The sequence below is a fragment of the Lissotriton helveticus genome, chromosome 5_1 (genome assembly GCF_964261635.1).
Source record: "Lissotriton helveticus chromosome 5_1, aLisHel1.1, whole genome shotgun sequence".
In the NCBI taxonomy this organism is placed as follows: Eukaryota; Metazoa; Chordata; class Amphibia; order Caudata; family Salamandridae; genus Lissotriton; species Lissotriton helveticus.
In genome coordinates, this window is record NC_136065.1 from 1,649,785,559 (window position 1) to 1,649,811,742 (window position 26,184).

Sequence of the window (26,184 nt, forward strand, 5' to 3'; positions counted from 1 at the left end):
CAGAAGTTAAAATCTCCCAGGACCATGATGGAAGCATGGTTGACCACCAGGGTCGCCATTAGGTCTTGAAAACAGGGGAGAAAAGTTTGGGGGGAAGACGGGGGTCTGTACGCAAGGACACAAGTCAGCGGGGGGGTAAAGGAAAGAGAGCGAACCACTAGGCAGTCTGAGATTCCCATGGAGGGGGAGACCAGAGGCTGGAAAGTGAGTTCCTTACGGGCGATCAGTGCGACCCCTCCACCGGGCCTGCCCGAGGAGCGGTCTGCTCGAATGGCATAATAGTCCGGGGGGAGAATCGCTAATAGGGAAGGGAGGGAGCTATCCGAGAACCAAGTCTCGGTGAGAAACAATAAGTCCGGTTTATATGAGTCAAGGAGGGTAAAAAGATCGAGCTGGTGCTTTACTGCCGATCTAGTGTTGAGATATATAGCAGTAATTGCTATAGGGGAAAGGGCATCAGAGTGCTGATAAGAGGGACTGATCTTTAGAGACGTAGGTAAGGTGTTGATGTAGCCTGGGTTATGTGTAGTTAATAGTCCTAAGGTGGAGATGCGAGCTAATGTAGCGGCCGGTAGAGTCCACTTGCCTTGAAGGGTGGTGAGTTGCGCGTGGGAGTATTGGATGGAACCGGCAGGGTGTATGGCCTCTGGTCTCGATCGGTCGCGGACTGGCGCAGACGGGCTTTCCTTAGGCGCGCCTTCGGCGCGCAATCGTCGCGCCCGCTGCGCTCGTCCGCTGCGCTTCCTGGGGAGGCACATACTTATGAAAAGGTAGGTAGGGGGCGGTGGGCGTGGCCTCCGAGGGGGGCGTGGCCTGTCGATCTATCGAGGCGCTGCCGTTTTACACGCCGGTTTCAGCGAGGGGTCCGCTTGTCAAGGTCAGCGGCTTTGGGTGAGTGCAATTAGTTAAAAACACACAATCTTTCACAAGATACAATTTTAAAAAATGGAGCTCTCTCCCGGCTTTTCGCCTCAGGAGCAGCGTGTTGTCAGGTAGGAGCGCTTGTGATCAGCGTCCCTTAAGTACTGCGGGCGGTGGGCGTGGCCTCCGAGGGGGGCGTGGCCTGTCGATCTATCGAGGCGCTGGCGTTTTACACGCCGGTTTCAGCGAGGGGTCCGCTTGTCAAGGTCAGCGGCTTGGGGTGAGTGCAATTAGTTAAAAACACACAATCTTTCACAAGATACAATTTTAAAAAATGGAGCTCTCTCCCGGCTTTTCGCCTCAGGAGCAGCGTGTTGTCAGGTAGGAGCGCTTGTGATCAGCGTCCCTTAAGTACTGCGGGCGGTGGGCGTGGCCTCCGAGGGGGGCGTGGCCTGTCGATCTATCGAGGCGCTGGCGTTTTACACGCCGGTTTCAGCGAGGGGTCCGCTTGTCAAGGTCAGCGGCTTGGGGTGAGTGCAATTAGTTAAAAACACACAATCTTTCACAAGATACAATTTTAAAAAATGGAGCTCTCTCCCGGCTTTTTGCCTCAGGAGCAGCGTGTTGTCAGGTAGGAGCGCTTGTGATCAGCGTCCCTTAAGTACTGCGGGCGGTGGGCGTGGCCTCCGAGGGGGGCGTGGCCTGTCGATCTATCGAGGCGCTGGCGTTTTACACGCCGGTTTCAGCGAGGGGTCCGCTTGTCAAGGTCAGCGGCTTGGGGTGAGTGCAATTAGTTAAAAACACACAATCTTTCACAAGATACAATTTTAAAAAATGGAGCTCTCTCCCGGCTTTTCGCCTCAGGAGCAGCGTGTTGTCAGCGGGGCCTAACGGACCTGCTGGGCAGCAGGCATCCGAGGGCCTGGCGCCACCCGACCCCTCCTGCTCGGGTCGGACCACTGGGGGGCACGAGCTGCCGGGGCCGCTCGGCCTTCGCTCTGCTGGGTTGAAAGGGGCCTCCCGCCGGGCGGCAGGCAGGCCCTCGAGTCGGATGGTCCATGCGGGGTGGAAGCTCCTTGCTTGAAACAACAGCCGAGGCTGGCCAAGCAGTCCATCCCTAAACGGACCGAGAGTGCCCAATCGATCAGAGAGTACAGCCGGGAAAAAGTCTCCTGGCATCCCCGGACCTCACGGAGGTCTGCCTGAGCAAACTCCTAAGAACAGGGACCATCGGGAAGGGCCCAAGAGGCAGGTGCGTACCCGGGCCCGGGTGCTGCCTGGCCCCATCTCGGCATGGCCAGACCTCGCGGAGGCCTGCCTGAGCAAACTCGGAGAAAAAGGCCCATCGGCAAGGGGGCTGAGCGGCAGGTGCGTACCCGGGCCCCTGGGGGCCCCGGCGGGCGGGCCCGGGTCCTGCCTTCCCCTGATTCGGAACCGCCGGACCTATCGGAGGTCGGACTGTGGAAAAAAACTCGGAGAAAAAGGACCATCAGGAAAGGGCTGAGAGGCAGGTGCGTTCCCGGGCCCCTGGGGGCCCCGGCGGGCGGGCCCGGGTGCTGCCTGGCCCCGTCTCAGCATGGCCAGACCTCGCGGGGGCCTGCCTGAGAAAACTCGGAGGAAAAGGCCCATCGGCAAGGGGGCTGAGCAGCAGGTGCGTACCCAGGCCCCTGGGGGCCCCGGCGGGAGGGCCCGGGTCCTGCCTTCCCCTGATTCAGAATCGCCAGACCACACGGAGGTCTGACTGACCCTCTCCCTAGTAATCCGGAGGAAAATTACCCCCCTTTCTTGTAATCCGTGCACTAGAGGTGACAGAGGGGACCCAAGGCGCGAAAGTACCCGACCTCCTGGAGCCCTCGCTGGGATCCGGGAGGCAAATGGCACCTCATCGGGACTTCCAGGGAAGTTCGGCCATCTGGTCGCCCCCATTGGAAAGCATTGCGGGCGACCAGATGGCCGAGGCGATCTGGGAGACCAGATGGCCGAGGGGATCCGGGCGACCAGATGGCCGGGCACGAAAGGGATGCCATCCGGTCGCCCCGTGCCCCCACGAAGGAGGGAGCGGGCGCCCGGGGCATGGCGGGCCGGAGGCCCGGGGCCCCAGCCGGGCCACAGCCATGAAGGCTGCCAGGGGCCGGCGGGCCCTCCGACCCGGGGCCCGCTTACACCTTGACAAGCAGGGGAGGCCTGCAGGGGACCGACAGACCCCTGTCCTGGGCCCTGGGTGGAGCGGCAGCCCGGGGGACCGGCCGGGGGGGCTCCCAGGCCCGGAGGCACAGGGGAAGCCTCCCCGGGCCCGCCGGACCCCGTCCCGGGCACCCTGCCCCGCGGCAGGACCCAGGAGGGAGCCCGGGGTGGGGAGGCCACCCTCCCCGGGGCCCTCAGGGGCCCCGGGTGGGGCTCCTGAACCCAGCCAAGCATGGGGAGGCTCCCCGGGCACCACGAAACCCCGTCCCGGGACTTTGGCAGTGCGGCAGGCCGGGGGACAGGGCCCAGGGACGGAGCACCCCACCCTGGACCCAGCCGGGGCTCCCAGGCCCGGAGGCGCAGGGCGAGCCTCCCCTGGCATGCCGGACCCCGTCCCGGCACTCTGCCACGCGCCAGGACCCAGGACGGAGCCCGGGGTGGGGAGGCCGCCATCCCCGGGCCCTCAGGGGCCCCGGATGGAGCTCCTGAACACAGACAAGCAAGGGGAGGCTCCCCGGGCACATCGGAACCCCTTTCCGGGCCCTTGGCAGTGCGGCAGGCTGGGAGACAGGGCCCAGGGCCGGAGCACCCGACCCGGGGCCCGCCCGGGCCCCTGGACCCAGCCGGGGCTCCCAAGCCCGGAGGCGCATGGGACGCCTCCCCGGTCCCTCCGGACCCCGTCCCGGGCACCCTGCCACGCAGCAGGACCAAGGACAGAGCCCGGGGTGGGGAGGCCGCCCTCCCCGGGCCCTCAGGGGCCCTAGCCACTGCTCCTGAACCCAGCCAAGCAAGGGGAGGCTCCCCGGGCACATCGGAACCCCTTCCCGGGCCCTTGGCAGTGCGGCAGGCTGGGAGACAGGGCCCAGGGCCGGAGCACCCGACCCGGGGCCCGGCCGGGCCCCTGGACGCAGCCGGGGCTCCCAAGCCCGGAGGTGCATGGGACGCCTCCCCGGTCCCTCCGGACCCCGTCCCGGGCACCCTGCCACGCAGCAGGACCAAGGACAGAGCCCGGGGTGGGGAGGCCGCCCTCCCCGGGCCCTCAGGGGCCCTAGCCACTGCTCCTGAACCCAGCCAAGCAAGGGGAGGCTCCCCGGGCACAACGGAACCCCTTCCTAGGCCCTTGGCAGTGCGGTAGGCTGGGAGACAGGGCCCAGGGCCGGAGCACCCGACCCGGGGCCCGGTTGGGCCCCTGGACCCAGCCGGGGCTCCCAAGCCCGGAGGCGCATGGAACGCCTCCCCGGACCCATGGAGCCCGTCCTGGGCATTGAGCCATGCCGTTGGCCTGGAGATGGGTGCCCCGGACGCCCGGAGGAGGTCTGTCCGGGACACATGGAGCCCGTCCTGGGCATTGAACCATGCCGTTGGCCTGGAGATGGGTGCCCCGGACGCCCGGGGGAGGTCTGTCCGGGACACATGGAGCCCGTCCTGGGCATTGAACCATGCCGTTGGCCTGGAGAAGGGAGCCCCCGGACGCCCGGGGGAGGACTGCCCGGTACCCGTGGAGCCCTTCCCGGGTACTTTGCAACGCCGTTTGCCTCCTGGAGATGGGTGCCCCGAACGCCCGGGGGCGGGCTGCCCGGGACCCGTGGAGCCCGTCCTGGGCACTCTGACCTGCTGTTGGCCCGGAGGAGGACTGCCCGGGACCCGTGGAGCCCGTCCTGGGCACTCTGACAAGCTGTTGGCCCGGGGAAGGGAGCCGCAGACGACCGGGACCCGTGGAGCCCGTCCTTGGTCCTTGGCACTCTGACAAGCCGTTGGCCCGGGGAAGGGAGCCCCAGACGACCGGGACCTGTGGAGCCCGTCCTGGGCACTCCTGTATGCCGTTGGCCCGGGGAAGGGAGCCCCGGACGTCCGGGACCCGTGGAGCCCGTCCTGGGCACTCTGAAATGCTTTGGCCCGGGGAAGGGAGCCCCGGACACCCGGGGGAGGACTGCCCGGGCCCTGTGGAACTCGTCCTGGGCCCTCTGACATGCCGCTGGCCCGGGGAAGGGTGCCCCGGACGCCCGGGGCCCGTGGAGCCCGTCCTGGGCACTCTGACAAACCGTTGGCCAGGGGAAGGGAGCCCTGGACGCCCGGGACCCGTGGAGCCCGTCCTGGGCACTCTGAAATGCTTTGGCCCGGGGAAGGGAGCCCCGGACGCCCGGGGGAAGGCTGCCCGGGACCCGTGGAACCCTTCCCGGGTACTTTGCCATCCCGTTGGCCTCCTGGAGATGGGTGCCCCGGACTCCCGGGGGAGGTCTGTCCGGGGCCCATGGAGCCCGTCCTGGGCAGTGTGACATGCCGTCGGCCTAGAGGTGGAAGCCCCGGACGCCCGGGGGAAGGCTGCCCGGGACCCGTGGAGCCATTCCCGGGTACTTTGCCATCCCTTTGGCCTCCTGGAGATGGGTGCCCCGGACGCCCAGGGGAGGTCTGTCCGGGACACGTGGAGCCCGTCCTGGGCATTGAGCCATGCCGTTGGCCCGGAGAATGGAGCCCCCAGGCGCCCGGGGGAGGTGTTGCCCAGGCATATCTCATCTGGTCCCCCGGGCAGAGAACCACCAGCCCTGGAGGGGTGTCCGGGCGTACCCTGCCCCTAGTAATCCGGAGGGAAATTACCCCCCTTTCTTGCAATCCGTGCACGCGAGGTGACAGAGGGGACCCAAGGCGTAAAAGAACCCGACCTCATGGAGCCCTAGCTGGGATCCGGGAGGCGAATGGCACCTCATCGGGACTTCCAGGGAAGCCCGGCCATCTGGTCGCCCCATTGGGAAGCATCGCGGGCGACCAGATGGCCGGGATCGAAAGGACTCCCAGCTCCCCATCCATCCCAAGCCTTCGCGGTAGGGTTCCTGACTGCCTGCCCACGCAAGGCAGGGCTCTTGGACCCCGGCTGGGCCTCAGGTGCAGGTTGGACCACCGGAGCTCTAGGGCCCGGACGACCTGGGGGAGGAATGCCCGGGACCCGTGGATCCCGTCCTGGGTACTTTGACATGCCGTCGGCCTGGAGGTGGGTGCCCCGGACGCCTGGGGGAAGCTGCCCGGGACCCATGGAGCCCGTCCTGGGTACTTTGACATTCCGTCAGCCTGGAGGTGGGAGCCCCGGACGCCCGGGGGGAGGTCTGCCCGGCACCCATGGAGCCCGTCCTGGGTACTTTGCCAATGCCGTTGGCCTCATGGAGATGGGTGCCCCGGACACCCGGGGGAGGTCTACCCGGGACCCATGGAGCCCTTCCCGGGTACTTTGCCAATGCCGTTGGCCTCATGGAGATGGGTGCCCCGGACGCCCGGGGGAGGTCTACCCGGGACCCATGGAGCCCTTCCCGGGTACTTTGCCAATGCCGTTGGCCTCATGGAGATGGGTGCCCCGGACGCCCGGGGGAGGTCTGCCCGGGACCCATGGAGCCCGTCCTGGGTACTTTGCCAATGCCGTTGGCCTCATGGAGATGGGTGCCCCGGACGCCCGGGGGAGGTCTACCCGGGACCCATGGAGCCCTTCCCAGGTACTTTGCCAATGCCGTTGGCCTCATGGAGATGGGTGCCCCGGACGCCCGGGGGAGGTCTGCCCGGGACCCATGGAGCCCGTCCTGGATACTTTGCCAATGCCGTTGGCCTCATGGAGATGGGTGCCCCGGACGCCCGGGGGGAGGTCTGCCCGGGACCCATGGAGCCCGTCCTGGGTACTTTGCCAATGCCGTTGGCCTCATGGAGATGGGTGCCCCGGACGCCCGGGGGAGGTCTACCCGGGACCCATGGAGCCCTTCCCAGGTACTTTGCCAATGCCGTTGGCCTCATGGAGATGGGTGCCCCGGACGCCCGGGGGAGGTCTACCCGGGACCCATGGAGCCCTTCCCGGGTACTTTGCCAATGCCGTTGGCCTCATGGTGATGGGTGCCCCGGACGCCCGGGGTAGGTCTGCCCGGGACCCATGGAGCCCGTCCTGGATATTTTGCCAATGCCGTTGGCCTCATGGTGATGGGTGCCCCGGACGCCCGGGGGAGGTCTGCCCGGGACCCATGGAGCCCGTCCTGGGTACTTTGCCAATGCCGTTGGCCTCCTGGAGATGGGTGTCCCGGACACCCGGGGGAGGACTGTCCCGGACTCATGGAGCCCGTCCTGGGCACTTTGACATGCCGTCGGCCTGGAGGTGGGAGCCCCGGACGCCCGGGGGAGGGCTGCCCGGGACCCATGGAGCCCGACCCGGGCACTCTGCCATGCCGTCAGCCTGGATGAAGCCCCGGACGCCCGGGGGACGAATGCCCGGGACGCATGGAGCCCGTCCTGGGCACTTTTCCGTGCCTTCGGCCTGGAGCCCCCAGACACTCAGGGGAGGACCACCGTGAATACCATGGAGCCCGACCTGGGCACTCTGCCATACCGTCAGCCTAGATGGAGCCCCGGACACACAGGGGACGAATGCCCTGGACGCATGGAGCCCGTCCTGGGCACTTTTCCATGCATTCGGCCTGGAGCCCCCAGACACCCAGGGGAGGACCACCGTGAAAACCATGGAGCCCGACCTGGGCACTCTTCCATACCGTCAGCCTGGCCTAGATGGAGCCCCGGACGCCCGGGGGATGAATGCCCGGGACGCATGGAGCCTGTCCTGGGCACTTTTTCCATGCCGTCAGCCTGGATGGAGCCCCGGACGCCCGGGGGACGACTGCCCAGGAGCCATGGAGCCCGTCCTGGGCAATTTGACATGCAGTTGGCCTGGAGGAAGGAAGCCCCGGGTGGCCTAGGGAGGTGTTGCCCAGGCATAGCCCATCTGGTACCCATGGCAGAGAACCAACAGCCTCGGAGGGGTGTCCGGGCGTACCCTTCCCCCTAGTAATCCGGAGGGAAATTACCCCCTTTTCTTGTAATCTGTGCATGCAAGGTGACAGAGGGGACCCAAGGCGCGAATGTACCCGACCTCCTGGAGCCCTCGCTGGGACCCGGGCGGCGAATGGCACCTCATCGGGACTTCCAGGGAAGTTCGGCCATCTGGTCGCCCCATAGGAAAGCGTTGCGGGCGACCAGATGCCCGAGGGGATCTGGGCGACCAGATGGCCGAGGGAATCTGGGCGATCAGATGGCTGGACACGGAAGTGAAGCCGCCTGGACTCTCCCGACCCTGTCCCCGTCCCCGTCCCGCATGGAGCCCGTCCTGGGCACTTTTCCATGCCATTGGCCTGGAGCGCCCCGACACCCAGGGGAGGACCACCCTGAAAACCATGGAGCCCGACCCGGGCACTCTCCCATGCCGTCAGCCTGGATGGAGCCCCGGACGCCTGGGGGAGGAAGGCCCGGGACGCATGGAGCCGGTCCCGGGCACTCTGCCATGCTGTCGGCCTGGATGGAGCCCTGGACGCCCGGGGGACGACTGCCCAAGAGCCATGGAGCCCGTCCTGGGCAATTTGACATGCAGTTGGCCTGGAGGAAGGAAGCCCCGGGTGGCCTAGGGAGGTGTTGCCCAGGCATAGCCTATCTGGTCCCCATGGCAGAGAACCACCAGCCCTGGAGAAGTGTCCGGGCGTACCCTGCCCCTAGTAATCCGGAGGGAAATTACCCCCCTTTCTTGCAATCTGTGCACGCGAGGTGACAGAGGGGACCCAAGGCGTGAAAGAACCCGACCTCATGGAGCCCTCGCTGGGATCCGGGCGGCGAATGGCACCTCATCGGGACTTCCAGGGAAGTTCGGCCATCTGGTCGCCCCATAGGAAAGCGTTGCGGGCGACCAGATGGCCGAAGGAATCTGGCCGATCAGATGGCCGGACATGGAGGTGAAGCCACCTGGACTCTTCCCCACCCCGTCCCCGTCCCCGTCCCGGGACGAAGGCCCGGGACGCATGGAGCCCGTCCTGGGCACTTTTCCATGCCGTCGGCCTGGAGCGCCCCGACACCCAGGGGAGGACCACCCTGGAAACCATGGAGTCCGACCCGGGCACTCTGCTATGCCGTCGGCCTGGATGGAGCCCCGGACGCCCGGGGGACGACTGCCCAAGAGCCATGGAGCCCATCCCGGGCACTCTGCCATGCCGTCCCGACAAATTCGTACGGACTCCTAACCTTCCGACACGGATCGGAATCGAGCCCTTTCTGACCCAGCAGATTTCAGGTTGACTTGCTATATACTTTACGTACGATTTTATGGGGGCCGATTCCGATCCGGTACGTAAAAGCACATCCGACCGACATGTTGGACAACCACGTACACCCAGGGGATAGGCCTGCCCGGGTCACATGGACCCCGTCCTGGGCACTCTGTTCTGCCGCCGGCGCCGGGGATCAAACCGTGATCACCAGATGGGGATATCCCAAAAATCTGGCATGGATACGGCCCGCCAGGACAGGTTTGGGCACCCCTGAAGTAGATACTGGCACTGCTCCCTTATTCACTGTGCAAGATCGACTCACATGCTAGCATGTTATCATGACTATTAAAAACTACAGTCCTAATGGAACAGATTTGATAATTCTGTTGTATCATGTGCTCTGTCTATTGAACACCACATACATTTGCCAGTTCTGACACAGTCTAGGAGAAACTTATGATTATTTGTAATTAGCACATAGTAAGAATTTCCTAAAAAATGAAACATAGTCACCTAAGGCAGACGAGGTGGCCGAGTGGTTAAGGCGATGGACTGCTAATCCATTGTGCTCTGCACGCGTGGGTTCGAATCCCACCTTCGTCGGAATGCCATCAGACCCTCTTTTGAAGGTGGGCATGTCTCGTCGTACAATTACACTCTCTTTCAAGACACAGCCATAATCCACTAGAAGGGCCCAACTGACTATTCCATTTTGGCAACTATGTCAAATTAAGGGAAGTGTTTTGTGCTTAATTGAAATTAGATCTTTCATGAAGTGTCAAGAGGATTGCCTTTCCCTCACTCCTGGCCTTCTAACCAGTTTGGATAGATAGACTGATAAGAAAGCAGCTCTTACTCCTAAAGTTTCAGCCATCTCAAGTGTATGACTGTTGACATATGTCTGCCCCGCAGAGACAGATCACTTCTAATAAGTGAGTTCTCTATCTGTCACTGATTGCGGACATACTAACTAGAGCTATCAGTATGGTCATAAATGTGAATACTCTTATGTTCTCAAATCAAAATGGAGTTTTTCCTACTTCCAAGAAAAGTGTCTTAAGCATGCTCTTCAATTTGTGCACGCATGTAGACATTCAAATGCAACTGCATTTCCATACAGAGTCTCAAAATCATAGATATCTTCATACGGCAGTAAGAATACATGAAGCGATTTACATACTGCAGGCAGGCTGGCCTTGTAGCTCAGTGGCAGAGCACTGGTCTTGTAAACCAGGGGTCATGAGTTCAATCCTCATCAGGGCCTTTTTATATGTGAGTTTCTGTATGATGTTTCCAAGTCATTCTTTCTAGGAGTCACACATTGTCTTAAGTTTGCTTATTGACAAGCTTTCATCGTATCAAGAAGACTTCATGAAAACCATTGAACCATAAACTATTGCCTCACCCCTTCCGAACGCCTGACGAACGCCATTCTCACCCCGCCGGACAAGCCCTGCCGGGCAAAGCCAAATAAGCCATGCATATTTGAAGTTCCTTTGAAAGTCAGAGCGAGGACTATGACCTCTGTTCCGACTGATTCTGCATGCACAGAAAGGATGAAATAAGGATCTAGAAATTTCACCAAGGAGATGTGAACTTCATCCCCCTTAAAATACTTTTCCTCCCAGATGCCCCGGCTCTTAGTCAAATGAGGTTAATCTTCAAAACCCCACCCCCACTAACCATAAATATCCGACTCTCCTGCTGTCCATTCAAATGATACAAGGTATCTTGTACATAGAGAGAATGTGAGAAAAAGCAGAATCGCTTCATAGATTTGGTGACCTTGGAAGGTTGGGCTGGTTAAAGAAGTGAACCTGATTTCGGGAAAAGGAGTATCGTGATGGGGATGAGGAAAAGAGAACATGGACCACATTCACAAGTTAGAGAAATAAATGTAATAGGTTGAATGGTTTTAAAAAGTTAACTTTGAGCATGAATTGTGTTTTTTAAACTGCAAAGAATTAAAAAATCAATGTGGGATTGGAGGCACAATCTGAGCAGAAAGCACCATAAGCTGCTATGGTGCAACTCTTATGTTGACTAGAAACATTAATATGATGACGCTCTTCTTTTGATATGTCTTTCAGTTAAATTGTATTGTAAGTAGCTGATACAGCACTGTTTGCAGCTCCTCAGTATATGGTTATCCCGTGACAACAATGTTTTCATCATATTTATTATTCTACAAATGTATTTTTAAATGCACTGATGTGGTGTTTGCATGCTATGCAAGACGGCACATCATGGAATGTTTATAAGGAGCATCGAATAGGATTGTGATATTTGCACCTGGAAGAGTCGGACACGCAGATCCTGAAAAGAAGTAAAGACTCTCTAGCAAGGGCCGTCTTTACCCTGAGTTTAATCTTTACTTTTAGTGAAATGGTTTATGAAAAACCAGTAAGCTGCCCCAGGTGAGGCTCGAACTCACAACCTCAGCATGCCTCAATGCAAGTACTGCTGTATAAGCACAGCGCGCTAACCCATTGCGCCACTGGAGCTCACTGTTCTCATATCTCCCCAGTTGAGCCATCTAGAGCTGACCAAGTAGATACTGGCACTGCTCCCTTATTCACTGTGCAAGATCGACTCACATGCTAGCATGTTATCATGACTATTAAAAACTACAGTCCTAATGGAACAGATTTGATAATTCTGCTATATCATGTGCTCTGTCTATTGAACACCACATACATTTGCCAGTTCTGACACAGTCTAGGAGAAACTTATGATTATTTGTAATTAGCACATAGTAAGAATTTCCTAAAAAATGAAACATAGTCACCTAAGGCAGACGAGGTGGCCGAGTGGTTAAGGCGATGGACTGCTAATCCATTGTGCTCTGCACGCGTGGGTTCGAATCCCACCTTCGTCGGAACGCCATCAGACACTCTTTTGAAGGTGGGCATGTCTCGTAGTACAATTACACTCTCTTTCAAGACACAGCCATAATCCACTAGAAGGGCCCAACTGACTATTCCATTTTGGCAATTATGTCAAATTAAGGGAAGTGTTTTGTGCTTAATTGAAATTAGATCTTTCATGAAGTGTCCAGAGGATTGCCTTTCCCTCACTCCTGGCCTTCTAACCAGTTTGGATAGATAGACTGATAAGAAAGCAGCTCTTACTCCTAAAGTTTCAGCCATCTCAAGTGTATGACTGTTGACATATGTCTGCCCCACAGAGACAGATCACTTCTAATAAGTGAGTTCTCTATCTGTCACTGATTGCGGACATACTAACTAGAGCTATCAGTATGGTCATAAATGTGAATACTCTTATGTTCTCAAATCAAAATGGAGTTTTTCCTACTTCCAAGAAAAGTGTCTTAAGCATGCTCTTCAATTTGTGCACGCATGTAGACATTCAAATGCAACTGCATTTCCATACAGAGTCTCAAAATCATAGATATCTTCATACCGCAGTAAGAATACATGAAGCGATTTACATACTGCAGGCAGGCTGGCCTTGTAGCTCAGTGGCAGAGCACTGGTCTTGTAAACCAGGGGTCATGAGTTCAAGCCACATCAGGGCCTTTTTATATGTGAGTTTCTGTATGTTGTTTCCAAGTCATTATTTCTAGGAGTCACACATTGTCTTAAGTTTGCTTATTGACAAGCTTCCCTTTCCTGCTTTCATCGTATCAAGAAGACTTCATGAAAACCATTGAACCATAAACTATTGCCTCACCCCTTCCGATCGCCTGACGAACGCCTGACAAACGCCATTCTCACCCCGCCGGGCAAAGCCAAATAAGCCATGCATATTTGAAGTTCCTTTGAAAGTCAGAGCGAAGACTATGACCTCTGTTCCGACTGAGTCTGCATCCACAGAAAGGATGAAATAAGGATCTAGAAATTTCACCAAGGAGATGTGAACTTCATCCCCCTTAAAATACTTTTCCTCCCAGATGCCCCGGCTCTTAGTCAAATGAGGTTAATCTTCAAAACCCCACCCCCACTAACCATAAATATCCGACTCTCCTGCTGTCCATTCAAATAATACAAGGTATCTTGTACATAGAGAGAATGTGAGAAAAAGCAGAATCGCTTCATAGATTTGGTGACCTTGGAAGGGTCGGCTGGATAAAGAAGTGAACCTGATTTCGGGAAAAGGAGTATCGTGATGGGGATGAGGAAAAGAGAACATGGACCACACTCACAAGTTAGAGAAATAAATGTAATAGGTTGAATGGTTTTAAAAAGTTAACTTTGAGCATGAATTGTGTTTTTTAAACTGCAAAGAATTAAAAAATCAATGTGGGATTGGAGGCACAATCTGAGCAGAAAGCACCATAAGCTGCTATGGTGCAACTCTTATGTTGACTAGAAACATTAATATGATGACGCTCTTCTTTTGATATGTCTTTCAGTTAAATTTTATTGTAAGTAGCTGATACAGCACTGTTTGCAGCTCCTCAGTATATGGTTATCCCGTGACAACAATGTTTTCATCATATTTATTATTCTACAAATTTATTTTTAAATGCACTGATGTGGTGTTTGCATGCTATGCAAGACGGCACATCATGGAATGTTTATAAGGAGCATCGAATAGGATTGTGATATTTGCACCTGTAAGAGTCGGACACGCAGATCCTGAAAAGAAGTAAAGACTCTCTAGCAAGGGCCGTCTTTATCCTGAGTTTAATCTTTACTTTTAGTGAAATGGTTTATGAAAAACCAGTAAGCTGCTCCAGGTGAGGCTCGAACTCACAACCTCAGCATGCCTCAATGCAAGTACTGCTGTATAAGTACCGCGCGCTAACCGATTGCGCCACTGGAGCTCACTGTTCTCATATCTCCCCAGTTGAGCCATCTAGAGCTGACCAAGGAGATACTGGCACTGCTCCTTTATTCACTGTGCAAGATCGACTCACATGCTAGCATGTTATCATGACTATTAAAAACTACAGTCCTAATGGAACAGATTTGATAATTCTGCTATATCATGTGCTCTGTCTATTGAACACCACATACATTTGCCAGTTCTGACACAGTCTAGGAGAAACTTATGATTATTTGTAATTAGCACATAGTAAGAATTTCCTAAAAAATGAAACTTAGTCATCTAAGGCAGACGAGGTGGCCGAGTGGTTAAGGCGATGGACTGCTAATCCATTGTGCTCTGCACGTGTGGGTTCGAATCCCACCTTCGTCGGAACGCCATCAGACCCTCTTTTGAAGGTGGGCATGTCTCGTAGTACAATTACAATTACACTCTCTTTCAAGACACAGCCATAATCCACTAGAAGGGCCCAACTGACTATTCCATTTTGGCAATTATGTCAAATTAAGGGAAGTGTTTTGTGCTTAATTGAAATTAGATCTTTCATGAAGTGTCCAGAGGATTGCCTTTCCCTCACTCCTGGCCTTCTAACCAGTTTGGATAGATAGACTGATAAGAAAGCAGCTCTTACTCCTAAAGTTTCAGCCATCTCAAGTGTATGACTGTTGACATATGTCTGCCCGACAGAGACAGATCACTTCTAATAAGTGAGTTCTCTATCTGTCACTGATTGCGGACACACTAACTAGAGCTATCAGTATTGTCATAAATGTGAATACTCTTATGTTCTCAAATCAAAATGGAGTTTTTCCTACTTCCAAGAAAAGTGTCTTAAGCATGCTCTTCAATTTGTGCACGCATGTAGACATTCAAATGCAACTGCATTTCCATACAGAGTCTCAAAATCATAGATATCTTCATACCGCAGTAAGAATACATGAAGCGATTTACATACTGCAGGCAGGCTGGCCTTGTAGCTCAGCGGCAGAGCACTGGTCTTGTAAACCAGGGGTCATGAGTTCAATCCTCATCAGGGCCTTTTTATATGTGTTTCCAAGTCATTCTTTCTAGGAGTCACACATTGTCTTAAGTTTGCTTATTGACAAGCTTCCCTTTCCTGCTTTCATCGTATCAAGAAGACTTCATGAAAACCATTGAACCATAAACTATTGCCTCACCCCTTCCGATCGCCTGACGAACGCCTGACAAACGCCATTCTCACCCCGCCGGGCAAAGCCAAATAAGCCATGCATATTTGAAGTTCCTTTGAAAGTCAGAGCGAGGACTATGACCTCTGTTCCGACTGAGTCTGCATCCACAGAAAGGATGAAATAAGGATCTAGAAATTGCACCAAGGAGATGTGAACTTCATCCCCCTTAAAATACTTTTCCTCCCAGATGCCCCGGCTCTTAGTCAAATGAGGTTAATCTTCAAAACCCCACCCCCACTAACCATAAATATCCGACTCTCCTGCTGTCCATTCAAATGATACAAGGTATCTTGTACATAGAGAGAATGTGAGAAAAAGCAGAATCGCTTCATAGATTTGGTGACCTTGGAAGGGTCGGCTGGATAAAGAAGTGAACCTGATTTCGGGAAAAGGAGTATCGTGATGGGGATGAGGAAAAGAGAACATGGACCACATTCACAAGTTAGAGAAATAAATGTAATAGGTTGAATGGTTTTAAAAAGTTAACTATGAGCATGAATTGTGTTTTTTAAACTGCAAAGAATTAAAAAATCAATGTGGGATTGGAGGCACAATCTGAGCAGAAAGCACCATAAGCTGCTATGGTGCAACTCTTATGTTGACTAGAAACATTAATATGATGACGCTCTTCTTTTGATATGTCTTTCAGTTAAATTGTATTGTAAGTAGCTCATACAGCACTGTTTGCAGCTCCTCAGTATATGGTTATCCCCTGACAACAATGTTTTCATCATATTTATTATTCTACAAATGTATTTTTAAATGCACTGATGTGGTGTTTGCATGCTATGCAAGACGGCACATCATGGAATGTTTATAAGGAGCATCGAATAGGATTGTGATATTTGCACCTGGAAGAGTCGGACACGCATGTGGAATTTTAGTTCGTGTACTGAACATCATCTGCGCCATCTTGCCCATGCCTCAGACTCACGTATGAACATACACGACAGCCATTTTAGGTACCATGGTCTCCCTGTTCACGATCGATCGTCAGCGCACTTCCCTGACCCTGCAAGCATCCCCCATGCACCCTGGCTGCTCCAGCTCTCACATGCACAAGTCATGAACCCTCCCCTTCCGCATGACTCTGTCTCTGGGAATCACACCCCGCGCCTGACCAACACCTCCTTTCCTTCCATGAATACCCCTCTTTTGATAAACCCTTCCTCTACGCTCGATTGTCCACACTGATCCTTCCTTTCATGAATATCTCTCCTTTGATGACCCCTTCCTCTGAGCCCGATTGTCTGCACCGACCGCTGGTCATCCCTTAGCCTGAGGATACAGTTTATTGCCCACTACTGTATGCACTCGCCCCCTCTTCAAAGGAGCTACTATTGATCATGACCTCCCCAACCCCTGAGATTCGATCAGGCGCACACATTCCAAAGGAATCGGCGGAACACTCAGCTGCGTGATAGCCCCCTCCTATTGTATGGGGGGTGAGGACCTCTACTGTAGCCACGTGTTGGAATGAGCCGGAACTGGGGGGTACCGGGGATGTCTTTTTCATTACTTCACAATGTCTTTATTGTAATAAAGAGCGGTCACATGTCGTAAACCAGTGTATAAAAGGCCAGGCCTCAGAGAGGCTGTTAGAGAGCACCTCGAGACGATACCTTGTTGTCCGATCTGATGTGTTCTGCTCCGTCGGAATAAAACTTGTTTCCTGTCTTCCTGTCTCCAGCGCCTGCCTCTTTATTTGATAAACTTCGTATGGTATTAAAGGCGTTTAATGCCGGGCAAAATTACTTAAGAAACATCGACTAAATCGCCTGACCATTTTTCTGATTTTCCTCAATTGGCGTCCCAGCGTGGGGCCCATCAGCGACACGTGGATCCAGTGGGAGAGGTCCCGACGACAGAGTGAACGACTGCAACGATCGGGAGAGCTCCTGTCCGATAGACCCTCGTCTGACAGCCGATCATCCGAACTTCACTGGTTCCGAGCAGACCTCTCCCGAGTGATCTACGGTCCTGACTGGGAACCATCAGGAGTGCCGCGGTAGAAACAGAGAGTAGAGGACGTTTGGGCGCTGGAAGCGGAAGACAAGAAACTGTCCATGCGGTCCGGGTAAGGTCGTGACACACGACGAATTGCGAATTGATTAATTGTTTGATTGATTGAAATACTAGTATTTGCTTTGTCGCTCTTTGAGATATTCGCTGCCTGCAAACGGGGAGGAATAGGAATATTCTATCTCCCTTTGCGGATAGTGAAGGGTAGGTAACGCAGACTTTTGTCCCCCATTGTAATCTGCCGTACCTATTTTTCTCCCCACTGATTGATTGTCCGAACATAGATTGTTTGGAGTATAGTTCTTTTGAGGTTCTCTGCTTGCAAATAACGTAGAATAGCAATATTCTGTCTAGTCTTTGCAAATAGTGAAAGATAGGTAGTGCGGACCTTTGTCCCCCGTTGTAATCTGTCATTCCTGTCTTCTCCCCACTGATTGGTAGTTGGTTCAACCCGGACCGCTTATTAGAGATGAACCATCCAGCTCCATTGGAAGGCACCCCTAATAAGGACATGTTCACTAAGCAAGGACTAGTCGCTATAGCTTATAGTAAGTTATGGCATAAATATACAAAAAAGGACCCCGAAAGTCAGTGGCCACTGATAGGTTCCTTTGATGATCATAAAATAAAAACGTTAGAAGCAGCTGTTAGAACAAATAAGGCAACGCCCACCATGCTCGATAGTATCGGCATGTGGCGCAAAGAAGCAGAGCAACGAAGGAAAAGAGAAGAAGCAAAAATAGGGAAAGAGTTACGAAAGGAAGCCCACCTGGCCGCTAAGGAACTAGATGAAGAAATAAGAAGGAGAGAGGAAGTTAGACAAACGCAAGAATCAGGGTCGGCAGGCCAATGCCCTGTTAGGACCCCCTCTACGCTCTACCCGGAGATGCCCTCCAAACAACGGGCAAACGACGAGTTACTGCTAGTCCTCCAATTATCTACATGCCCACTCCTTATGCCCCCTGCCAGCCTCTAGCACAGCACCTACCAGTTCTGAGTGCGGGCGAGGGTGACCCTAGCGCTAGTGCCCCAGCGCTTACGGCCTTCGCACCGGCCACATTGGTAACAACATCAGATGAACTCGAGACTAGCAAGCAGCCAACAGCCTGACCAAATAGGTTGAGCAAAGACGAGCGGGATGGGATTGACAAGATAGCAAAGACACTGGTAGAACGGAAGGAGAGCGAAGAATATACGATGGATATGCATAATTCACATGCCGGTAGCCACAGACGGCATTTCATTTTACGGTTCAGCTACCACACCCTGAACGCATATGAGGATAGGTATCAAAATAAGGGTCCTGCTAAGCTGACGGCTCTATATAGAAAGGTCGATGTTGGAGATGGGACTGAGCGCGATGTGACGGACCTCTTCATGCAAACGCTTGAAGTCTTCCGCCACCTCACGGAACAGAAACCAGAGGTCAAGATCACAGTCCCTGAAACAGCTGAGTCCCCATTAGAAGTAGCCAACACTATCATGCCTATCAGAGAAGCCGCCCCCTACTGGGTTCCCCCAAGAGGTCAGGGAACAAACGACAATATCAACCACGCAGATGCAAAAGGGAGGGTTGTGTACAATTGGGTTTACCAACCATGGGATCGACAAGATATTTTAACCTTTAGGCAAACCCTGCCTGATTTAAGGAAGAACCCGACAGCATTTTACACTGAATTAGGCACAGCCTTGGGCTCAACGATAATGACTCTAGCAGACATTGATTTATTTTTCGGGTTATGTCTGCCGGCTGACGTGTGGAAGCAAATCCGGAAAGCCGATCACACAGATCTGTTCGGACATACCTGGAATCAACTCAGTGAGCTAGATAGACGACGAGAGCCCGGAAGGAAACCGATAAAAGACATACTGGAACTTCCGGACAAAATAGTCCAGAAGCTAAAAACCTTGATCCCAGAGAAAAAGGTAGATTGGTCAAAAGTCACAGCTTGCCGTCAGAAACCCCAGGAAGACGTATAAGAATACTTCTCCCGATTTGAAACGGTGTTCTCCGACTACAGTGGCCAAGACATGACCACCGCAACCGGACAACACCTATTTGTGCAAAACTACGTAAAGGGTCTGTCACAAGAGGTTTCCCAAAAGTTACAAACGAGCGAGAGTAGTTGGGGGGCCTCCAAATCCGCCGCTATCCTCCAAATGGGTCAGTACTACGAACACCAAAAGAATGAGAATGATAGGGCAACCGAGAGAAAGAAGAAAGATTTGAAAGAAAGGGTGATGATAGCCCAGATACAAGGGGTGGCAGTCGGGAAAGAACTACACAGGGGGAGCTACCAATCAATCGCCCCTAGAAATCCACCCCCAAAGGACCGCACACCCACTCCCTACTCTGGACGTAGGGACATAGAAGATAATCAGTGTGCATTTTGCAAAGGATTCTGGCATTGGAAGTCTCAATGTCCGGTTCTTCTGGAACTAATTAAAAATAAAGAAACGAGGGACATGACGAATGGCCCCAGGACTAGAGGGCAGGGGCGGGGGTACACAAACGACACCAACAGCGACAGACCAGGAAGATCGAACACATTTGACCGTCCCCGACAGAACCAGTACCAACTATCTGACAGTGAGAACACTCCCGACTTCGAATAGGACTGCCAGGGGCAAGGGAGGGATCCAGTCGAGCTCTGTGTTGACCAGCAAGGTCCTTACGTCACCGCTAAGGTCCTGGGTACAAAGTCTCCATTCTTGGTAGACACTGGAGCGACACGTAGTGTATTATCAACGCGACTGATTCCAAGGGCACCCTTGTCTGGCTCGCACATTACATCGATAGGTTTCGATGGAACGCCCTCCACTAATCCCCTGTCTGTACCTATCTCCTTTGACCTAGGAAACAACCCCACTGACACAACATTTCTGCTCTCCTCCAACCCCCCTGACGCCATTATGGGTATTGATTTACTAAAACATTTCCGAGCTACTATTAGGTGTTCCCCAGATGGAGTCCGAGTCATCCAGTACGACAACCCGAGCATGTCCAGATCCCGCCCCGCACGACATATGTACTCTATAACTGATGCTGACCTATCCTTGCTCGACACCCTACCCCTGTACCTATGGGCCAGAAACGACTCGGATGTAGGGCGAATGATGATCGACCCTGTGCACATAACTGTTCGACCAGACGCAATACTCCCGAAACTCCCACAGTACCGGATATCGCCCGAAGGCGAAAAGGCATTGGTAGCGATTATTCAGTCCCTGGTAGATGCAGGAGTGGTAGAGGAAGTGGTTAGTAATGTCTGCAACAGCCCTATCCTACCCATTGTTAAGAAGCAAGGTGAGGGAGATGAGAAAGCGTACCGCTTCATCATCGACCTGCGAGAAGTCAACAAAGTGGTGGTGCCACAGTACCCCGTAGTCTCAGACATCACCACCATTCTGACCCTCATCCCGTCCACTGCCACCACCTTCACCGTTATTGATCTCAAGAATGCATTTTTCTCTATCCCCATCCATCCAGACAGCCGTTATCTCTTCAGCTTCACCTTAAAAAACCGTTCGTACCGATTTTGTAGAGCTCCCCAGGGCTACACTGAAAGTCCCAGCATTTACAGCCAGGCCCTCAAAAGACAGCTGGACGCCGTCCAGCTACCAGATGGAGTGGTGTTGATCCAATATGTCGATGATATCCTTTTGGCGGCCGACACCACTCCACTTGCAATCACGGCCACTATCCAACTCTTGCACTTTCTTGCGGAGAATGGCCACAAAGTCTCCAAAAAGAAACTGCAGTTCTGCCAGCCTCAAGTGACATACCTAGGCCATCTCCTGTCCAAAGAAGGGAGGAAACTTACGCCCGACCGAATCCAAACCATCCTAGACACCCCCATCCCAAAAACACAGAAGCAAGTCCGTTCATTGGTGGGCCTTACCTCTTTTTGCCGACAATGGTTACCAAATTTCAGTCTCATTATAAAACCCCTACTTTCCCTGTTGGCCAAAGATGTTCCCTTCCCACTCCCTTGGACCCCCGAATGCCAAGCGTCCTTTAAGGAGTTGCGGGATGCCCTTTGCTCGGCACCTGTCCTAGGAACACCAGATTACTCCAAGCCCTTCTCCCTCTTCACTCACGAAAGGGAGGGATGCGCATTGTCTGTTCTAACACAGCCCATCGGCTCCAAACAACGCCCTTGTGCCTACTTCTCTGCCACTCTTGACCCAGTCGCCAGAGCTTCACCTGCCTGCCTTCGAGCAGTAGCCGCCGCTGCTGTCTCTATCCGTCAGAGTGAGGGAATTGTACTTTCGAACTCTCTCACGGTGTTAGTACCCCACGCAGTTGACACCCTTTTTAACCAGACCAAGACTCAACACCTGACTAGTGCACGACTGACGGGGTACGAATTGACTCTACTTGCACCCCACATCACTCTGAAGAGATGCACGACTTTGAATCTTGCTACACTGTTGCCCTTGCCTGAAAATGACCCCGATGTGCCCCCTATACACGACTGTGTGACCCTCACGGACGAACAGACCAGGAGTAGAATTGACCTCCGAGACATTGCTTTTACAGACCCTGATGGAGAACTATGGGTAGAAGGCTCTTGTATCAAACTCCCAGACGGCACCACTTCAGCTGCCTATGCGGTGACGACAGCCCGAACAGTAGTTGAAACAGCCCGCATCACGCAACGATCCGCACAAGCGGCAGAGCTAATTGCCCTCACACGAGCATGTATCATAGCAGCAGGAACCACGGCAAACGTTTACACGGACAGCCAGTATGCCTTCGGGGTGGTTCATCATTTTGGGCTCTTGTGGAGGGAAAGGGGATTCCTGACGTCCCACGGCACGCCCATCCTTCACGGAGATCTAGTCTCCGCCCTGATTGAAGCAGTTCTCCTCCCCAAACGATTAGCAGTGATCAAATGCCAGGCACACAAGAAGGTGACGGACTTAGTTGGACAGGGAAACGCACTGGCCGACATCACTGCCCGAACCACAGCTGAGAATAGGACGACGACACGCATGTATGTGACCAGGTCACAAGCAGAAAAATGGACTGACGCTAGGGAAACGATTAGGGACATCCAGTCGGCCAGCACACCTCACGAACTGACTGAGTGGGCACGGGTGGGTCTAAAGGACGATGAAGGCTGCTGGCGGACAAAAGACACAAACAAATGGTTGCTGCCTGACTCATACTTGATTCCCATACTGACTATGGCACACTCCCCTGCACACATAGGTTCTGTCCCCATGATTGAACTCATTTCCAAAGTCTGGCACAACAACAAAATCCCCGACTCAGCCAAACGCCTGGTCCAGCAGTGCCTTATCTGCCTACAACACAACCCCGGGAAAGGAACTGTGGTACCCCGGGGAGGGTTTGGGATCCCCGACCACCCCTTTGAGGTCCTCCAGATGGATTACATCCAGCTGGAGAGATGCCAAGGCTTGAAGTACGTATTAGTCATTGTATGCGCCTTCAGCAAATGGGTGGAAGCCTATCCAACCCGTGATAACACTGCCATGACTACTGCCAAAGTACTACTGAAAGAGTTTTGCCCTCGCTACGGCCTTTGTCGAATTTTATGGAGCGACAATGGCCCCCACTTCATAGCTGAAGTTATCCAACTAATCTTGAAGGGGCTGGGGGTAAAGCAGAGGTTTCATGCGGTCTTCCACCCCCAATCCGCTGGCCTAGTTGAGCGACACAATGCTACACTGAAACTGAAACTGTCAAAAATAGTGGCCACCACAGGACTTAAGTGGCCAGATGCCCTCCCACTGGCATTGCTATTGATGCGCTCCACTCCCACTAAGCACCACTTGACCCCCTACGAGGTTGTGTTTGGGCGACCAATGAACCTCTGGACTGCCCCCAAACCGACCTCCATTCACGACGTCCCCGACGTCCTGCTGTCAGATTATTTATACAAATTAACTAAAACGTTGTCTGTCATTCATCAACAGGTGCAGCAGGCCATCCCCGATGCTTCCAGGGGTCCCGGTCACGATATCCAACCGGGAGATTATGTTTTAGTCCGGAATTTCCAACGGGCAAAGAGTCTGGAACCCCGGTGGACGGGCCCCTGGCAAGTACTGATCACCACTCGGACGGCCCTTCGAGTAGAGGGGAAAAGGCACTGGCTGCACGCACACCACTGCAAGAAGGTCTCCTCTACCCTGGCCACGACAGAAAACGTCGACACCCAAAAAGAGCTCCTGAACAAAGACCGGCCATCACTGAACTGCTATCCTGATACCGAGGCACTTGAACTTGCAAAATTCTCTGATCCCACTGTGCCATCCCGGGAAGGGTATTTCCTGCGTCAAAAAGGAGGGAGCTTCGGCTAAGTAGACCACGGACTAAGTTAAAATCTCAGAACGGTGGCCTAAAACAACCAAGGGTTACCCGGAGAGAAGCTAAACAAAGTCTGTGGTTCTGCCCATTACCGAGCACCTTGAAGATGATGGAAGCGCCGCATAAGAAGATGATGGAAGCGCCAGATAAGAAGATGATGGAAGCAACCGGAAATACCCACTACAGGAACCCAAAGGCTGACAATTTGCACAAATCAAAGACAATCGCCTTCTTCATTGTCTTCCTCCTTTGCCTCCTCCTCATGACTTCCTTCTGGATCTTGGAGGAAAGCACACCCGCTCATCAGATATTGCCGACCACTGCACAGCCAACCACCATGAAAGAGCACCACCTGGTCTCCCTTTCGCCTCAGCTCCGAGAAAGGCGTAAGGAGTTCTGGAACAATTCCTTCGTGCAACTATTGCACCAGCACAACCTTGCTGCAAATGCCACGAACTTCTGGATCTGCGGGTTGCTCCCGCATGCCACTGGACACTCCATCCCCTTCATCCCTTCTCCTTTCTCAGTTCACGGCTCCTGCCTCGCCTGGTTGATCCTCTTGCAGGAAAGCCACAAGGACAACGCCGCTTCTGGTCAAACAGTGTCACACTTCTACTATGGGTTCTGGCTGAACAAAACAGGAAGGACATCTGCCCCCTTTTGTCCTGTGACCTCAGGTTCCGCCTTCCATATGAACATCCCTGCCAAAGAACGAGTTGAAATGCAAGTGCTCCACAATCCAGCTAGACCCACCTTCTCCTACCTGCGGAAGCAAACGGCTGCCACTCTGACTGTGGCCCTGTCTGTCATCAATGTCACAGGTCTCGTGTGCCTCGAAGGCCAGGGAACACAGCTGGTGGGTCACAGTTCCTGCCACATCACCAGAACATTGGTCTCAGTTGATCCCCCCTCCTTTGTTGCTTCTCCGAATATGTACTTTGTTTGTGGCACCAAAGCTTACACTTGGCTCCCGAAAGGTTGGAGGGGTACGTGCTACATCGCCTTCATTCTTCCCCCCACGTATGTGGCCCCAGCCTACCATCACCGGCAAAAGCGCGCCGGAGACATTGGACAAGCCGACTCCACCGGAGCACAGTTCCTGGATGCGGTGAAGGGACTTGTTCCTCTGTGGGGCCCAATGGCAAATAGCCGCGCTATCCGACACCTGACTCAGGCAGTAGAAACAACCATTAACATCACGGCTGGCATCCTCGCTAACAACACGGCTGAGCTTCAGGCAGTCCGCCTGGTGGCTCTTCAAAACCGCCTTGTTCTAGATGTGGTTCTGGCCGACCGTGGAGGAGCATGCCGCATCATCGGCTCCAGCTGTTGCACCTACGTGCCAGATAACTCGCCTTCAGTCTACAAAGCAATCGAACACCTCCACAGACTATCCTCAGAGGTATACCAGGAGCAAGAAGGATGGTCGCTTGGAAGCTGGTTTTGGGACACTTTGAAGGATTGGGGATGGAGGTTGTTTACATTTATACTGATACCAGTCGTGGTACTGTGTGGGTGTTGCTTAGGTATTCAATGTTTGCCACCTTTGTGTTCACTCATTTCTAACTGTATGTGCCCTAAGACTTTGGACTTTAGAACTGAGCACATGAGTACCCTCTATGAGATAGAAATATGTGGTCTTATGGGGATAGATCCGAATTGACAAGCTGGCGAGACATGTTAAAAGGGAGGACTGTGGAATTTTAGTTTGTGTACTGAGCATCATCTGTGCCATCTTGCCCATTCCTCAGACTCACGTATGAACATACACGACAGCCATTTTAGGTACCATGGTCTCCCTGTTCACGATCGATCGTCAGCGCACTTCCCTGACCCTGCAAGCATCCCCCATGCACCCTGGCTGCCCCCGCTATCACATGCACAAGTCATGAACCCTCCCCTTCCGCATGACTCTGTCTCTGGGAATCACACCCCGCGCCTGACCAACACCTCCTTTCCTTCCATGAATACCCCTCTTTTGATAAACCCTTCCTCTACGCTCGATTGTCCACACCGATCCTTCCTTTCATGAATATCTCTCCTTTGATGACCCCTTCCTCTGAGCCCGATTGTCTGCACGGACCGCTGGTCATCCCTTAGCCTGAGGATACAGTTTATTGCCCACTACTGCATGCACTCGCCCCTCTTCAAAGGAGCTACTATTGATCATGACCTCCCCAACCCCTGAGATTCGATCAGGCGCACACATTCCAAAGGAATCGGCGGAACACTCAGCTGCGTGATAGCCCCCTCCTATTGTATGGGGGTGAGGACCTCTACTGTAGCCACGTGTTGGAATGAGCCGGAACTGGGGGGTACCGGGGATGTCTTTTTCATTACTTCACAATGTCTTTATTGTAATAAAGAGCGGTCACATGTCGTAAACCAGTGTATAAAAGGCCAGGCCTCAGAGAGGCTGTTAGAGAGCACCTCGAGACGATACCTTGTTGTCCGATCTGATGTGTTCTGCTCTGTCGGAATAAAAATTGTTTCCTGTCTTCCTGTCTCCAGCGCCTGCCTCTTTATTTGATAAACTTCGTATGGTATTAGAGGCGTTTAACGGCAAGCAAAATTACTTAAGAAACATCGACTAAATCGCCTGACCATTTTTCTGATTTTCCTCACGCAGATCCTGAAAAGAAGTAAAGACTCTCTAGCAAGGGCCGTCTGTACCCTGAGTTTAATCTTTACTTTTAGTGAAATGGTTTATGAAAAACCAGTAAGC

At 53.8% G+C, this 26,184-nt stretch overlaps 8 non-coding genes across 8 annotated transcripts; 6 read left to right on the forward strand and 2 right to left on the reverse strand.

Annotated features, from left to right (window-relative positions):
* The first annotated feature begins 9,619 nt into the window (after positions 1-9,619).
* Positions 9,620-9,701, forward strand: TRNAS-GCU (transfer RNA serine (anticodon GCU)). The gene has a single exon. It is a non-coding gene; the product is annotated as a tRNA-Ser (tRNA).
* A 589-nt stretch (positions 9,702-10,290) lies between these two features.
* TRNAT-UGU (transfer RNA threonine (anticodon UGU)) lies at positions 10,291-10,362 on the forward strand. The gene has a single exon. It is a non-coding gene; the product is annotated as a tRNA-Thr (tRNA).
* A 1,145-nt stretch (positions 10,363-11,507) lies between these two features.
* Positions 11,508-11,602, reverse strand: TRNAI-UAU (transfer RNA isoleucine (anticodon UAU)). Its single transcript has 2 exons — positions 11,565-11,602; positions 11,508-11,543 (listed from the first exon to the last, which is right to left on the reverse strand). It is a non-coding gene; the product is annotated as a tRNA-Ile (tRNA).
* A 292-nt stretch (positions 11,603-11,894) lies between these two features.
* Positions 11,895-11,976, forward strand: TRNAS-GCU (transfer RNA serine (anticodon GCU)). The gene has a single exon. It is a non-coding gene; the product is annotated as a tRNA-Ser (tRNA).
* A 589-nt stretch (positions 11,977-12,565) lies between these two features.
* TRNAT-UGU (transfer RNA threonine (anticodon UGU)) lies at positions 12,566-12,637 on the forward strand. The gene has a single exon. It is a non-coding gene; the product is annotated as a tRNA-Thr (tRNA).
* A 1,155-nt stretch (positions 12,638-13,792) lies between these two features.
* Positions 13,793-13,887, reverse strand: TRNAI-UAU (transfer RNA isoleucine (anticodon UAU)). Its single transcript has 2 exons — positions 13,850-13,887; positions 13,793-13,828 (listed from the first exon to the last, which is right to left on the reverse strand). It is a non-coding gene; the product is annotated as a tRNA-Ile (tRNA).
* A 292-nt stretch (positions 13,888-14,179) lies between these two features.
* Positions 14,180-14,261, forward strand: TRNAS-GCU (transfer RNA serine (anticodon GCU)). The gene has a single exon. It is a non-coding gene; the product is annotated as a tRNA-Ser (tRNA).
* Positions 14,262-14,856: 595 nt separating this feature from the next.
* On the forward strand, positions 14,857-14,928 carry TRNAT-UGU (transfer RNA threonine (anticodon UGU)). The gene has a single exon. It is a non-coding gene; the product is annotated as a tRNA-Thr (tRNA).
* Positions 14,929-26,184: the final 11,256 nt, after the last annotated feature.